The following is a 15,282-nucleotide window of genomic DNA, read 5'->3' as shown; positions in this document are numbered from 1 at the left end:
GTGAGCCATTCTGAGACTCTTTGGAGTGGAGGGTGGGATATAAATCCAATCTCTTCATCTACCTCACAGGGTGTCTGTTGTGGGGGAGGAAGGGAAAAGAGATTGTAAGCCACTCTGAGACTCTTCAGAGTGGAGGGCGGGATATAAATCCAATATCTTCATCTACCTCACAGGGTGTCTGTTGTGGGGGAGGAAGGTAAAGGAGATTGTGAGCCACTCTGAGACTCTTCGGAGTGGAGGGTGGGATATAAATCCAATATCTTCATCTACCTCACAGGGTGTCTGTTGTGGGGGAGGAAGGGAAAGGAGATTGTAAGCCACTCTGAGACTCTTCGAAGTGGAGGGCGGGATATAAATCCAATCTCTTCATCTACCTCACAGGGTGTCTGTTGTGGGGGACGAAGGTAAAGGAGATTGTGAGCTGCTCTGAGACTCTTCAGAGTAGAGGGCGGAATATAAATCCAATATCTTCTTCTTTGTCTTCTACCAACAGCCAGTCGCAAGTGATGCTCAAAAGAACATCTGCTGTTGTTAACGAAACAATGTGCCAAACAGAAGTTAAACATTTACACTTACGGCCTTAGATCCGAAGCTTCCTGGAAAACCGTCATTCAAAAGTAGTCTTGGAAAGTCAGCAGCAACTCAGAGCCAAATCAGGGTTTTAAATGTAAATGACAGTCAAAACAACGGAACAAAACATAAGTGAACGCGGATTGTAATGTAGATGGTCCCTTTTGGAAGCGCAGCATTACTGGATCTTTTGTCCAGTTTAAAATCAGCCTATGTTAAACCCAATTCCTCACCAGTGTTCCCTCTGAGCTGAGTTTGGCTCACACATGTTTGTCCTAGCTCAGGAAAAATGGCCCCAGAGCAAACTAATTGATGCAGTAGCTCACAATTTTATTGCCAGTAGCTCACAAATTAGAATTTTTGTTCACAAGGCTCCACAGTTTAGAGGGAACATGGCTTCCAACAGGGCCTTTTTTTGTAGCAGAAACTCCTTTCAATATTAGGCCACACACCACTCATGTAGCCAAGCCTCCTGGAGTTTACAGTAGGCCGTGTACTAAGAGCCCTGTAAGCTCTTGAAGGACTGGCTACATCAAGGGGGTGTGGCCTGATATGCAAAGGAGCTCCTGCTACAAAAAAAGCCCTGAAGGGTACCATTTAATTTACATTGTTTATAGTCTGCCTTTCTCACTGGCCGGATTCTCAAGGTGGACTACCCTGAGTGAGTCAATGCAATCAACAGGATGGGATATTCAATATGTAGTAAAATAAGGTTTGTGTCATAGATCCAGCCAGAAGTCTAAATGATAGAACTGAAGCAAAGCAGAAGTGTTAACATAGAATCATAGAGTTGGAAGGGACCTCTAGGGTCATCAATGTCAAGCATAGGTATTTCAAGTAACCAAGCAATTGTTGAATACAAAGTCTCAGTTTATTGATAATCCATTGTTGTTTCAAGGTGCAGCACCTTGAAAGTGATACAGAGTTGCTCATAGCATGGTGTTTTAAGTATTACATCAAAGAGTATAGGAAAGATAGCTTCAAGACATAACAAGTATGTGTGAACTGTTACAACTATGCAAAGTACTATCTTGCGGTTGAAACTTACCTGGGTCTCATGCATTCTTACTATAGTTGATAAGCAATGAGTGAGAACCGTTTGGGGGAGGCACCTCCTTTCTTTCTGTCATCAAAGTTACAGCATTCCTACATTTGCTACCCAGAGGTGGGAAAGGAGAAAGGGAGGTGAGAAACTAGAGGGGGGTGTTAGCTTTGATATGCAGCTATGAGAAGGGACCATTATCAGGGGGAGAAGAAGAAGAAATCAGAATTCAATAATGTATAGAAATAGAATGCCTGACAATCTAGTCCAACCCCCTGCAGAATGCAGGAAACTCACAAATACCTCCCTCTAAATTCACAGGATCAGCATTGCTGTCAGATGGTCATCCAGCCTCTGTTCTGTGTAGCTCACAACTTTAATGCCAGTAGCTCACAAAGTAGAATTTTTGTTCACAAGACTCCACAGCTTAGAGGGAGCATTGTTCCTCATTAGCAGATGTTCTGCCTCCAGGGCTTCTGTTTTTCCTAGTTCATGAGAACCATTCCCCACCATTTGCTGTGCAGGCGCATTTTAACCTGCGGCTCCCTCCAGTTTCCCTTGTGGCTTCCTGCTCTTGTTTTTGGTTTTTTGGGGGAGATCCAGAAGCTGCGGGGGAAATTGGAGGGAGCTGCAGATCAAAATGCAACCAGTCAGCAACTGGTGGGGAATGGATTGCTTGAACTGGGGAAAGCAAAAGCCTGGGGGCAAAGCAACAGTTAGTGAGGAACCAGTCTAAGTGTGTGTAGGATTTATCTCCTTGAAAGGAGTGATGTTTGTCTTAACCTGGGAGCTGCCTTCTGACCCAGCCTCTTTGGTCTTTGTCCTCTCACTGTGTCTTCACGTGGCTTTCCATGGAGACATATGTCTCTACTGGTCTCTTTGTAGATAACAATGCCCTCATACTCCCACGCACTTGATGGCCATTTGTGATAGGGAAAGTACTCTTTATAGAATCATAGAGCTGGAACCGACCTCTAGGTGCATTGAGTCCAACCCACTGTACAATGCAGGACCTCTAGGTCCATCTAGTCCAACCCACTGCACAATGCAGGAAACTCACAAACACCTCCCCCTAAATCCACAGGATCTTCATTGCTGCCAGATGGCCATCTAGCCTCTGTTTAAAAACCTCCAAGGATGGAGAGCCCACCACCTCCCGAGGAGGAAGCCTGTTCCACTGAGGAACCGCTCTAACGGTCAGGAAGTTCTTCCTAATGTCATATTAGGCTTCTCTCCTTTCAAATGTAACCTGAATGTGTTGTCCTCTCACAGTCTCTTCACGTGCCCAGGGCTGATGCATGGGAGTCAGCGAGGTAGGCAGTGGCCTAGGGCGCCACCTTGCCAAGGGGGAGCACCTCCTCCCTATCCCTGCTTGCATTGCCCCTGACTCTGCGGTGTCCTTCCTCTGGTCCAATCGGAGTGAAGGAATAACGAGGCAGCCCCAGCCCAGCTGCCTCCAAAGCAGGAGAGGTCTGGGCGGGGGGGGGGGGGGGAAGGCGGTGGAGCGTCCTTAAGAAAATAAGAGAAGCCATGTTGGATCAGACCAATGGCCCATCCAGTCCAACACTCTGTGTCACATAAGAACATAAGAGAAGCCATGTTGGATCAGGCCAATGGCCCATCCAGTCCAACACTCTGTGTCACATAAGAACATAAGAGAAGCCATGTTGGATCAGGCCAATGGCCCATCCAGTCCAACACACACACACTGTGGCTAATAGCCACTGATGGACCTCTGCTCCATATTTTTATCTAACCCCCTCTTGAAGCTGGCTATGCTTGTAGCCGCCGCCACCTCCTGTGGCAATGAATTCCACGTGTTAATCACCCATTGGGTGAAGAAGTACCTCCTTTTATCCGTTCTAACCCTTCTGCTCAGCAATTTTATTGAATGCCCATGAGTTCTTGTATTGTGAGAAAGGGAGAAAAGGACTTCTTTCTCTACCTTCTCCATCCCATGCATAATCTTGTAAACCTCTATCATGTCACCCCGCAGTCGACGTCTCTCCAAGCTAAAGAGCCCCAAGCGTTTTAACCTTTCTTCATAGGGAAAGTGTTCCAAACCTTTAATCATTCTAGTTGCCCTTTTCTGGACTTTCTGGAGGGTGGGATATAAATCCAATATCTTCTTCTTCAAGGTGTTGGTTCTCACCTTTAAGGTCCTATATGGCCAGAGGCCTGCATACCTCAGGGACCACCTTTCCCCACATGTTCCCCGGAGAGCACTTTGGTCTGGATCACAACATCTACAATCCCCAGCCCTAAGGAGGTCAGGATCGTGACAACTAGAGCCACAGCCTTCTCTGTAGTGGCCCCGCGCTGGTGGAATGAGTTGCCGGAAGAGGTCAGATCGTAGTACCGAAATATTTTTATGTATTTACGTTTTATATTGTTTTATGGTTTTAATGTCCCACTACTATGTTTAATTCTGCACATGCATGCCTTTGTAAGCCGCCACGAGCCCGCCTCGGCGGGGAGGGCGGGATATAAGTAGAATAAAAGAAATAAATAAAATAAAATAAATGGTTCAAACCCCCTGTGAGACTTTTGCTGAACTCTAAGATTTGACAAACGTTCTAAGACTTTCCCCCACAGAAAAGGGAATATAACCAAAAACATACAACAGACAGATGGAAACCTTCCTCATGCCACTGTGGCCACAGGAAAAGGAAAGGTCCCCTGTGCAAGCACCAGTCGTTTCTGACTCTGGGGTGATGGAAGAAGAGGAAGAAGAAGAAGAAGACCATAGATTTATACCCCGCCCTTCTCTCGGAATCAGAGTCTCAGAGTGGCTTACAATCTCCTTTATCTTCCTCCGCCACAAGAGATGCCCCGTGAAGTAGGTGGGGCTGAGAGAGCTCTCCCAGAAGCTGTCCTTTCAAGGACACCTCCATGAGAGCTATGGTTGACCCAAGGCCATTCCAGCAGCTGCAGGTGGAGCAGTGGAGAGTCAAACCTGGTTCTCCCAGATAAAAGTCCACACACTTAACCACTACACCAAACTGGCTCTTAGCTGCACCGGAGAAAAGGGATGATTAGGAAGCTGGGGGTCTATAAAATCCCCTTTCCCCCTGAGCGGCCTCCTCAAACACGGCTCTCCACAGGTTCTGCCCCCAAATCCTCAGGCATTTCCCAACCTAGAAGTGACAGTCCTCCTTCCCAGCCTCTTTGTTCAGTAATCCAAGTGGCCTTGCAACCGGATACTCCGGTAAACGCTGCAGCGGGCGCAATAAGACTGTTAAGATGTCTATTTCCTTTTTAAGGACTCCCCAGACTTGAGTGTCTTAACAATTGCGAGCCGAAGAGCAAGCTGTACAATCGGGGTGTCTGACCTTGTCGAGTTCTACGGCTCGGGAGGGACAGCCTGATCAACTGGCCCACAGCCAAAAAGAAAAGAAAAAAAGGGCAAGGATGAGCACGGAGAAAGATCTCCATGGAGCAGCAAGGGCCCTCCGCATTGCCACTTCACACGGTCCACTATTTGACTGACGGATAACGAGCACGGATCACTAGCCGTTCTTTCAGGGCCAAAGGGTTCCTGTGCTTCACCAGAGTTTTTTCCCCCTTCTCTGTGCGTTCCTGCTCAGAAGAAAAAGACCAAACAAACCTGGTCTTTGTCACATTTATTTGATCCAGCTACCACTGAGCTGCACAAAGGATTGCAGAATTGTTGAGAGCAAGGTGTGTGTTTCCTCCCCCCCCCCTTCTTTAATTTCAAGGCTGAAGGCAGGAGACTGGAAAGCTGTGTTACCAGAGAGCGCTCTGCTGCTGTGATTAAGAACACAGAAGAACAGCAGAGTCAAAGTCTACAGGCCGCATTATTGTCTTGTCTCATAAATCTCCACTCTCGGTGCCGTCTTTACCGAGGCTTCGTTCAAGTCCAGAGCTTCAGCGACACACTTGCCGCTGGCCTGCTCTAATTCACGTCTGTGGCATCATTAGTGGTGAAATTCGTCAGGTTCACGGACAGCAAACCAGACACATTTCTTTTCAGTGCAGGAGAGAACTATCCAACGCAGGGTGAGAACTATGAGGGTCTATTCACCCCAAAACCTGAGTACACCTAATTGCTCCTTCGGAGGACAGCTATGGTAAACCTAGGCAGTATAATAAAAAGTAGAGGCATCGCCCTGTCAAAAGTCAAAGCTATGGTATTCCCAGTAGCGATGTATGGCTGTGCGAGCTGGACCATACGGAAGGCCGAGCGCAGAAGAATAGATGCTTTCAAGTTGTGGTGCTGGAGATGACTCTTGAGAGTTCCTTGGACTGCAAGAAGAACAGATCAGTCAGTCCTAAGAGAAACCAACCCTGACTGTTCCCTGGAAGGTCAGATGCTGAAGCTGAAGCTCAGATTGTCCCGCCCAGCCCGGGCAGGGACTGCGCGGAGGAGACCCCCCGGCGCCTGCCAGCCGCTCCAAGCCCCCGGCATCGCCCCAAGAGCCCCCCCCACCTCTCCAAGCCCCTGTGGAGGCCCCACCCCTCACCTCGACTGACGGGGCGAAAGCAGCCACCCGAGCGACGCCTCCCAGACGGCGAGCCCGGCTTCGAGTCCGTGAGGTCTGGCCGGGGCAAGACGCCGGAGAGCAAGAGGGAGAGCCATTCAGCTCGTCGCAGCACCAGACGCTCCCTTGCAGCACGCCGCTGAGGGCTGGGACGCCCGAGGCACGCCCAGTCAGCCCGGCCCCGACGCACCTCTCCTGGGCGTCTGGGGCTTTGAAGGGGGGAGGAGCCAGAGAGGGGCAGGTCCTGGGAGGGGGGAGGATGGGTCGGGAAGCATAAAAGGAGGGAGGGAGGAGGTCGCTGAGGAGAGCTGGCTGATGCGCAAAGAGGCTGCCTCACGAGAGAGAGGGACAGAAGCCACAGCACAGCCAGGAGGGAACGGGGGCCTGCGGTGAAGTAACCCAGTGCCCACCCCCCTGTTTCTGAGACCTCCGGGGAACGCCCCAGAGTGCCCGGGTGGGGCAACGGCGACGCCGGGGGACCGGGAGGGGCACCAAAGACCTGACACAGATACTTTGGCCACCAAATGAGAAGGGAGCAGGCCTCTGATTCAGCAGGTGCTTACAGCAGTGCAGCTCGTGAACCTTCCTGAGGGTTCCCCCTCTTCCTTCCCACCTTGTCTATTGAATAGTGGGTGGAGCTGCATAACAATCCCTGGATGAGCTCCACCGCCTGTTTTACTACAATATGACCTCTGGAAGGGAGTACTCACTGCAGAAGACCCTGATGCTGGGAAAGACAGAAGGCAAAAGAAGAAGGGGACGGCAAAAGATGAGATGGCTGGACAGTGTTACTGATGTAACTAACGTGAATTTGAATGGACTTTGGAGGATGGTGGAAGACAGGAGGGCCTGGTGTGACTTGGTCCATCATGAACCGTCCATGGGGTCACAAAGAGTCAGACTCAACTGGGCGACTGAACAGCAACAAGTGGGGGGAGGAAGTATGGCGGCTAGAGATTAGTCTGAGAGATATGGGCTTCCCATGTCTGCCCAGCAGGCCTCTTAAAGAATGATCCTAGATATTTTGGATAGCCTTTATGTTTCTTTGATTGGTGTCCATATCACACTTGCCCTTGATGTGATGGCAGAATACAGAGAAGCCAAGATACTGCGACCTGGAATACAGCAACTGATCCCTGAGAACAGTGGCTTATACCTCCTGCCTCACAACCAAGCACACCCTCCACCTTCATGGATCAAAATTAAGGGTGTCAATCCCCAGTTGGGGGCAGGAGACACTCCCCCCCCCAGTTTGGAGGCCCTCCCCCCGCTTCAGGGTCATCAGAAAGTGGGGAGGGGAGGGAAATGCCTGCTGTGCTCTCAAGTCAAGTCAAGAACAGAAAAATGGGAGAAACTGAGAGAGAATTCATTTCTGAAAATTTAGCAACTCGAATCCCTCTTAGTGCGATACGGGGTCATCACCAGGCCTGTGCTCTCCATTAAACCCTAAGGAGACCAGTACCCTATAGAGACTGGTCCATTATACCCTATGGAGACCTGTTCCTATAGGGTATAATGGAGAATTGATCCATGGGTATCTGGGGCTCTGGGGGAGGGCTATTGTTTTGAGTTAAAGGCAACACCTTTTCAGCATACTATCTGGTGCCTCTCCTCAAAACACCCTCCCCCCTCAAGTTTCAAAAAGATTGGACTAGAAGACTGTAGAAGAAGACCATAGATTTATACCCCACCCTTCTCTCTGAATCAGAGTCTCAGAGCAGCTTACAATCACCTTTCCTTTACCCCCCCCTCCCACAACAGACACCCTGTGAGGTAGATGGGGCTGAGAGAGCTCACACAGAAGCTACCCTTTCAAGGACAGCTCCTATGAGAGCTATGGCTGACCCAAGGCCATCCCAGCAGCTGCAAGTGGAGGAGTGGGGAATCAAACCCGGTTCTCCCACATAAGAGTCCACGCACTTAACCACTACACCAAACTATGAGACCCCCCCCCCAAAAAAAGGTATCCCTAACCTTAATTGTTTCCAAATGGAGGGAAGGCATTTAAAAGGCACGTGGTCCCTTTAAATACAATAACCAGAACTCCGTTGGGAGTTCAGTCATACTTGCCACATCCTTGTTCCTGTCTCCACCTCCAGATTCCCCAGATATTTCTTGAATCTGACCTGGCAGAGAGCAATGTATGATAGCACTGTAATTCATCCAATCACGTGTTGAATATATATACAAATACATATTTGAACATCAGACCACCCTCCTCCAAATAATCGAACCCATTCAGGTTTTTTTTTTACTGAGCCAGAACATTGGTCTATCAAGGTCATTAGCATCTACTTTGGCTGGTACCAGTTTTCCGGGTCTCAATTTAAGACCTTCCTTTCACCTAAACCTTGAATCGCCTGGTTGCTTAGGGCCCTCTCATGGACAGCTCTACCAGTGAGGCATGGCCCTTCCCCCAATTGTATGGAGACCAAGAGAAGGTCAAAATAGGGTTGTCAGCCCCCCCTCCCCAGACCACTGACAGGGGATGTGGGGGATAGAGCTGCCAGATCCAGTTTGGGGAAGTCCACCCTAGTTTGCCTAGTGGCAGGGCTGGGCCTGATTCCAGGGGATCCCCAGGATCCACTTGAAGTCTGGTAGAAGAAGGAGAAGGAGAACATATGAAGCTGCCTTATACTGAATCAGACCCTTGGTCCATCAAAGTCAGTATTGTCTTCTCAGACTGGCAGCGGCTCTCCCGGGTCTCAAGCTGAGGTTTTTCACACCTATTTGCCTGGACCCTTTTTTGGAGATGCCAGGGATTGAACCTGGGACCTTCTGCTTCTCAAGCAGATGCTCTACCACTGAGCCACTGTCCCTCCCCGAGAAGGAGAAAGAGAAGGAGGAGGCGATAATAATGATGATGATATTTATATCCCACCCTCCACTCTGAATCTCAGAGCAGTCACAATCTCCCTTCCCTTCCCCTCCCCCCACAACAGACACCCTGCGAGGCAGGTGGGGCTGAGAGAACTCTCCCAGAAGGTGCCCTTTCCAGGACAGTTCTGCGAGAGCTATGGCTAACCCAAGGCCATTCCAGCAGTGGAGGAGTGGGGAATCAAACCTGGTTCTCCCAGATAAGAGTCCACGCACTTAACCCAACCGGCTCTCTAGGCCAAAGACATTCTGGGTTCATGTACAGACTGCTACCTAATCTGTTCTCATGTCAGGCGGGCCGTGTGAAGAGCATCTCCTAAGCATGAAGAATGAGAACACGTGTCCTGGGGGAGAAGGGCTCATTGAAACCTGTTCTACATACAGTTCTCAGTTGGGCTCCATTAATCTCACAGTGAAGGGAAGCATGGAAAGGGAGACAGATCTTAACCAGGAAGAAATGATACCAGGATACAAAATAGAAAAGACAGCAATGCAAGAAAGCAAGCGCAAGCTATTCAATAGCAACAACGCAGCAGCCATTTGTGGGGCAGTTCAATTTGAAAAACTCACTTTGCACAATAGTTAAGTTTCAATTTTACTGCTTTAGCCAATTAAAGTTATTTTTAGTCCAAATTGTCTTCCTTCAACATGGCTTGTCCAAAGAAAACGAGCTCGAGGAGAGAGGATTTTGGTAAACGAAAAGTGAAGAAGCCCCTTGGTAGCTGAGGATGCTATGGAGAATGGGAGAAGGAGAAAATAATACCATATCTTGAATACGAGGGTCACTGTGCCAATGGCTGTGGAAGGAGAGAGGAAATGGTCCAGGAACGGAACCACCTATGCCAGGGGTGACCAACGGTAGCTCTCCAGATGTTTTTTTGCCTACAACTCCCATCAGCCCCAGCCAGCATGGCCAATGGCTGGGGCTGATAAGAGTTGTAGGCAAAAAAACACATATGGAGAGCTACCATTGGCCACCCCTGACCTATGCAAATGGAGGGTTGGGGATGACTTTCTGTTGCACATGAATTTATCTGGGTGCCAGTGAGGAGAATTGGTTTTGGTCCAATTTGATGCATAGAAGCCTTGGACCCAGAGTTTTTCTTGTAGCAGGAGCTACATTGCATATTAGGCCACACACCCCTGATGTAGCTAATCCTCCAAGAGCTTACAGGGCTCTTAGTACAGGGCCTATTGGACAGTCATCCTGGAGCTTCCAGTAGGCCCTGTAAGCTCCAGGATGACTGTCTACATCAGGGCGGTATGTTCAAATATGCAAAGGAGTTCCTGCTACAAAAAAAAAAAAAACCCTGATTGGACCAAAACTTCAGAACCTAGCTGCCCACTGGTATGCTTTGGATTGTTTTTTGAATAGGGCCTGTGGAGGATCCAGGATACCACAAGTGCGAGTCCAGGATCTAGAATGGAATATCAAAGCTACAGCAGAAAGGACCACCTAAATAATCATACTTATAATGGGTTTGGTGAAGGTTGATTGATCTTGATTAGGTGACATTCTTGTCATAGGTCTGCTGATAGCGGCCAAGAGATGGGTAAATAATCCTTCCTGGATTTATGGTTGTTTCTAGGAATGTGTGTGTGTTCGGTTTACCCGATCCTGCCCCCCCCCCATACTTTACTGTTATTCTGGGGGGTTTTCTCCCAAAGAAATTAGAGTTTCCTTTCAGCTCCCCATATAGCTGAAACTAAATAAAAGCCAATATTATTTGGCTCTTATTTGGTGCAGTTCGGAGAAGGCATTTAAACAGATCACAGTCCCTTTAAATGCCTTCTGTGTTTATTTGGGAAGTCGTGGTGCAGTGGCGGCAGCATGGCTTGGAGAAGGAATTTTAAAAGACCCTCTTTAAATGTCTTCTTCACTCACCTTGGATGGATTCTCCATTATACCCTATGGGGACCATAATGCCCCCCCCCCAAAAGAAAAAATTAGGTTTCCTAAATACTTCCCAAACCCAAATACCATACCAGTACTAGAATTTGTAAATATTGGGGAATATCTATATTTTTGGGTTCAATATACCCAAACCTGAAAAATACTTGTTTTTTGTTTGTTTGTTTTTGGTTTTTTGCACATCCCTAGTTGTATCATCTGGGAACTGTGATTACCGCAGGAATCTCAAAACCAGGGCTCACTTTGAGCAAGGATGCAGAGGAACACAGTTCTGGTTGACTTGGCAACAGGGGGTGTGGGTTTTCATGGTCGGCCGCACACCTCTGATGTAGCCAATCCTCCAAGAGCTTACAGGGCTCTCAGTGCAGGGCCTACTATAAGCTCCAGAGTTGTCCGTGAAAGAGTTGCCCTTGAAAGGGCAGAGTCACAGAGTTGTCCTTGAAAGGGCAGCTTCTGTCAGAGCTCTCACAGCCTCACCTACCTCACAGGGGGTTTGTTGTGGGGGAGGAAGGGAAAGGAGATTGTGAGCTTCTGAGACTCTGAAATTCAAAGTGTAAGGTGGGATATAAAGCCAATATATCCTCTTCTTCTTCCAAGCTCTAATGAGCTTTCCTCTTTCTTATTCCACAAATACTCTCCCTGCCCTAAAGATTGAGCTACAGGATACTGGGAGGAGGCCTGCTTACAAATAACACCCCCCCACCCCCACCCTGTGAGTGGAAGAATCATATTTCTGGGATCTGCTTTTGGTTTTAAAAAATCTTCCGGAGAAGCTCCAGCTGGGAATTCTGTGTCGTACTTAAACAAGTAGCAGAGACCCTAAGGGGGAAAGTTACCAGGAAGGCACTTTGCAATAAGTGCAGAGATTGAAAATGTAATTAAGAAGAATCCTGAATTAGTTCATTACGAGCACCTCGCTGCGATGATAGCAAAGGCAGCCGCCGTAATAGAGAGAGGAGAGGATCACTTAGCAGGAAGAGGCAATTATGCAGGGGTTGGAGAGAGAGTTGACAAAGAGAAATTTTTCTCCCTCTCCCAAACCACTAGAACGTGAAGGCATCCGATGAAGCTGATTGGCTATAGGCTCAGGACAGACAAAAGGAAAGATGACTTTACACAGCGAGTGATTAAAACGTGGCATTTGCTGGGAGCGGATGTAGTGACTGATGGCCACAGGAATAAAGAAGAAGATGAAGATATTGGATTTATATCCCGCCCTCCACTCCGAAGAGTCTCAGAGCGGCTCACAATCTCCTTTCCCTTCCTCCCCCACAACAGACACCCTGTGAGGTGGGTGGGGCTGAGAGAGGTCTCACAGCAGCTGCCCTTTCAAGGACCACCTCTGTCAGAGCTATGGCTGACCCAAGGCCATTCCAGCAGGTGCTAGTGGAGGAGTGGGGAATCAAACCCGGTTCTTCCAGATAAGAGTCTGCACACTTAACCACTACACCAAACTGGCTCTCCAAACTCGAATAGGGGATTATATAGATTCATGGTTAAAAAGGTAGTCCCCTGTGCAAGCACCAGTCGTTTCTGCCTCTGGGGTGGTGTCGCATCAGGACGTTTTCACGGCAGACTTTTTTGCGGGGTGGTTTGCCATTGCCTTCCCCAGTCATCTACACTTTCTGGGTTCTCCTTTGACTGAAATAGAAGGCTGAGTCAACCTGAACCCAGCTTCCACCGGGATTGAACTCAGGTCATGAGCAGAGAGCTCGGACTGCAGTACTGCAGCCTTACCGCTCTGCGCCACGGGGCTCTAAGATTTATGGAGGATAAGTCTGTCAATGGCTGCTAGCCATGGTGACTGGAGGGGGAGCCTCCACCTTCAGAGGCGCTAATCCTCCGAAATCCAGACCCAGGAGGCAACATCAGGGGAAGGCCTTGGCCTCTATGCCCTATCGATGGCCCTTCAGAGGAACTTGTTGGCCACTGTTTGAGACAGGATGCTGGACTAGGTGGACTATTGTTCTGATCCAGCAGGGATCTTCTTATTAGGGTTACCAATCCCCAGGTGAGGGCAGGGGATCCCCCATTTTGGAGGCCTCCCCTCACTTCAGGGTCATCAGAAAGCGGGGGTAGGAGAGGGAAATTTCTGCTGGGCACGCCATTATTCCCTATAGAGATGGATTCCCGTAGGATATGATGGAGAACTGATTCACAGGAATCTGGGGAGGGGGCAGTTTTTTGAGACAGAGGTACCAAATTTACAGCATAGCATCCGGTGACTCTCTTCAAAACACCCTCCAAGTTTAAAAAAAGATTGGACCAGGAAGGTCCAGTTTTAGGAGTCCCAAAAGAAGATACCCCTATCTTTCATTATTTCCAATGGAGGGAAAGAGGGCTTTTTGTTGTAGCAGGAACTCCTTTGCATACTAGGCCACACACCCCTGATGTAGCCAATCCTCCAAGAGTTTACAGGGCTCTTAGTACAGGGCCTACTGTAAACTCCAGGAGGATTGGCTACATCAGGGGTGTGTGGCCTAATCTGCAGAGGAGTTCCTGCTACAAAAAAAGACCTCGAGGGAAAGCATTTAAAAGGCGTACGGTCCCTTTAAATATGATGGCCAGAACTCCCTTCAGAGTTCAATGATGCTTGTTCAATGATGACCTTGCTCCTGGCTCCGCCCCCAATTTCTCCTGGCTCCACCCCCAAAGGCCCCAGATATTTCTCGAATTGGACCCGGCAATCCGATTTCTTCTGTTCCTATTAAAGCAGTCAGAAAACACACTGTAATTCAGACTTGCTATTAAAGACGTTGACTTTCCAGCCTCTTGCTTCTATCCCCATCTCTCACGCAAGCCAAGAAGGAACCGCTGACGCTTGCAGCTTTGAAGCCCATTTTCGTCTCCGCAGGATGCTCAGTCTAAAACAACCAGGGATCCTGGGCCAACCCCGGGCTCTCTCGCCAACACCCCAGAGGAGGATCGTGACTGGGACCAAATCTGCATATCACTGCAAAAAAGGAACTTGCCCCCCCCCCCGCCCCAATTGATAGAATAGATTGTCCTGTTCAAACAGAAACTTGTCTTTTCTTACCACTTTTGCAGAATAGATTGTTATGGTTAAAAATCTGGAAGTCTCTTGGAATCACAGCTCGTCTCCAGACTACATAGATTAGCTCCCCTGGAGAAAATGGCTGCCTTGGACGGTGGGCATGATGATGATGATATTGGATTTATATCCCGCCCTCCACTCTGAAGAGTCTCAGAGCGGCTCACAATCTCCTTTCCCTTCCTCCCCCACAACAGACACCCTGTAAGGTAGATGAAGATATTGGATTTATATCTTACCCTCCACTCCAAAGAGTCTCAGAGCGGCTCACAATCTCCTTTACCTTCCTCCCCCACAACAGACACCCTGTGAGGTAGATGAAGATATTGGATTTATATCCCGCCCCCCACTCCGAAGAGTCTCAGAGCAGCTCACAATCTCCTTTCCCTTCCTCCCCCACAACAGACATCCTGTGAGGTAGATGAAGATATTGGATTTATATCCTGCCCTCCACTCCAAAGAGTCTCAGAGCAGCTCACAATCTCCTTTACCTTCCCCCCCCCCCACAACAGACACCCTGTGAGGTAGATGAAGATATTGGATTTATATCCCGCCTTCCTCTCCGAATCTCAGAGTGGCTCACAATCTCCTTTATCTTCCTCCCCCACAACAAACACCCTGTGAGGTAGATGAAGATATTGGATTTATATCCTGCCCTCCACTCCGAAGAGTCTCAGAGTGGCTCACAATCTCCTTTATCTCCCTCCCCGACAACAGACACCCTGTGAGGTGGGTGGGGCTGAGAGGGCTCTCACAGCAGCTGCCCTTTCAAGGACAACCATCTCCCAGAGCTATGGCTGACCCAAGGACATGCTAGCCAGTGCGAGTGGAGGAGTGGGGAATCAAGCCCGGTTCTCCCAGATAAGAGTCTGCACACTTAACCACTACACCAAACTGTGTCTCGACCATGACACCAAACAGGGCTCTCATTATAATAGCACTCATTATAATGGGCATTGTAGCCCATTAAAGTTCCTCGTGATCCCAAACGCCACCCTTGAAATGTCCAGAAATTTCCCATCTCAGAGTTATCAATCCTAATGGACTATAGCTTTGGTAGAGAAAAGGAGGCATAGCTTTATGGTTGTAGCCTAAGAACATAAGAGAAGCCATGTTGGATCAGGCCAGTGGCCCATCCAGTCCAACACTCTGTTTCACACAGTGGCCAAAAAAAACCAAGTGCCATCAGGAGGTCCATCAGTGGGGCCAGGACACTAGAAGCCCTCCCACTGTGCCCCCCCACAAGCACCAAGAATACAGAGCATCACTGCCCCAGACATAAGAACATAAGAGAAGCCATGTTGGATCAGGCCAGTGGCCCATCCAG

General features: G+C 48.8%; 1 non-coding gene across 1 annotated transcript; it reads right to left on the bottom strand.

Annotated features, from left to right (window-relative positions):
- Nucleotides 1-8,861: 8,861 nt before the first annotated feature.
- TRNAL-GAG (transfer RNA leucine (anticodon GAG)) lies at nt 8,862-8,932 on the bottom strand. The gene has a single exon. It is a non-coding gene; the product is annotated as a tRNA-Leu (tRNA).
- Between the last annotated feature and the right edge of the window lie 6,350 nt (nt 8,933-15,282).

This window comes from Heteronotia binoei, chromosome 7 (assembly GCF_032191835.1).
Source record: "Heteronotia binoei isolate CCM8104 ecotype False Entrance Well chromosome 7, APGP_CSIRO_Hbin_v1, whole genome shotgun sequence".
Classification (NCBI taxonomy): domain Eukaryota; kingdom Metazoa; phylum Chordata; class Lepidosauria; order Squamata; family Gekkonidae; genus Heteronotia; species Heteronotia binoei.
This window is presented reverse-complemented; position numbering and strand designations above follow the sequence as displayed.